Source organism: Notothenia coriiceps, unplaced genomic scaffold (genome assembly GCF_000735185.1).
Source record: "Notothenia coriiceps isolate Sejong01 unplaced genomic scaffold, NC01 NC01_scaffold00037244, whole genome shotgun sequence".
Lineage (NCBI taxonomy): Eukaryota > Metazoa > Chordata > Actinopteri > Perciformes > Nototheniidae > Notothenia > Notothenia coriiceps.
The window spans coordinates 24,083,702-24,085,491 of record NW_011369945.1 but is presented as its reverse complement, the minus strand read 5'-3'; the positions used below and the strand labels follow the sequence as shown (position 1 = coordinate 24,085,491).

Sequence of the window (1,790 nt, the reverse complement as noted above, 5' to 3'; positions counted from 1 at the left end):
AGGACACTCTGAACTAAAACCAGGACTGAGAGGAGTTGCGCCCCCCAGTCCTTAATCGGCATAGTAAAGCCAACCATGAAGAACAAAGTCATACCAAATCCTATACTTCCAGCGGCGGGAGTCTTTTAAAGTTTAAACTTTAATTACCGCTGTTGCCCCCCCCCCCTTGTGTGTGTGGGGGGGGGGGGCAACAGTGGTAGTTAAAGTTTAAAAGTCTCAAAAATGCTACAACTACTGTCACAAACTGGATGAATGTGAAGTATTTTGTTAAAGGAGGATGAAAGCGTAATTAAGGAGCACTATTGGAGTGACTTTGATGGTTATTGGACTCAGGATTAATTCATTTGGATTCCCGCTGTATGAAGAACATACAGGTTGGGAACCACTGACCTAGAGAGAGACCCCCTGATCCGAACAAATACCCACAACCTACTGCGCCACACACCTCCCTACATACCTGACAGTAGACACATTAGAATGCTGCAATAAAGCTTTATGTACTGTGTTTATAGCACTGCTACAAATGATGTACATTATGTAAAAAAATAAGTCGCAGGATGTGAGGCCCAGGTTGTTATAAGCAGGAATTGCCTTTTTTAAATTGAACGACTGAAATTCAATCTGACTGTAAAACATAACAATCTCAACAGAGCCGAAGATGGCGGCCCACCAGCAGTAAATTATTTCTATATCCTGTCTGTGAGCTGTACCTTCTTCCCGTTAGCCTCTGCTCCTCCGTTATGATGCACCGACGTAACACGAGTCTGGGAGACAGAGAGAAGAACAGGCAGTCAGGATTGTGAGCTACAGTGTATCTATTCAAATATTCTACAGAATCATCAAATCATTTTGTAGAATGGTTGGTCTGAGATTATTTGTCAGCCCATTAGTTCAGCAACAGTAAATTACTGATGCTAAAGATACATTCTACGAAAGAAAAGTGCATGAAATCTGCTTGCACCCAAGTGCTTCTTTGCGCCTGCAGGAAAATAGAGCCCTATGTTTGTAAGCTTATATTTATAAATGAATATGTTCAGTAGGAACCAAGGGGCCATAGACATGGTCCTGTCTAGACGATAACCGTCGATTTGCGACACCCTGACCAAAAGGTTCACAAATAAAAGGTTAGCATGTGAAAACATCTGAAACAATCTTTGTTAGGATCTTCTAAAGGGTTTGATGAGCATCTGATTTGTCCTTTAATCTAAAGGTATATTCATTCATGTATTTGTATTCAGGTATATCTTTCTTTTGTGTACACACACACACACACACACACACACACACACACACACACACACACACACACACACACACACACACACACACACACACACAATCTAATGAGGGAAAACTCATCTGAACAGATACAGGCTTGGAGACAAAACACTAATCACTGAATAATGAAGAAGATATTGAGAAGAAAATAAAAACACAGACACGAATTCAAGTCGTAACTAAATCTCAGCTGAGGGATAACTGCCCAGGTCGTGTCTTCAACCTCTTTTGCATTTGTATTATTATTATGTTTTAATTGAATAAGGAACATGCATAAAATACATCAATCTCAAAGAGGGAAAATACGCTGCCAAATAATAACTAGATGCCATCCTAGACGATCATAAAGAGAAACTCTTCAACTAAACTTTTATAAAATGTAAAATGTGTATCAGATCATGAAATTCTGTTATATGGTATTTGCTAAAAGTGTGATGGAGAAAGCTTAACATCGCACGTGACAGGTGATGGCATTATTCTGCTGGTAAAGTCTAAAGAATAGCAGAGATGTA

At 39.7% G+C, this 1,790-nt stretch overlaps 1 long non-coding RNA gene across 1 annotated transcript in view; it reads left to right on the top strand.

Annotated features, from left to right (window-relative positions):
• LOC104965036 (uncharacterized) overlaps positions 1–767 on the top strand; it is a 25,363-nt gene extending 24,596 nt beyond the window's left edge. Inside the window, exon 4 of the long non-coding RNA XR_800500.1 lies at positions 705–767. This is a non-coding gene — a long non-coding RNA (uncharacterized lncRNA). The remainder of the gene's footprint in view (positions 1–704) is intronic.
• The last annotated feature ends 1,023 nt before the right edge of the window (positions 768–1,790 follow it).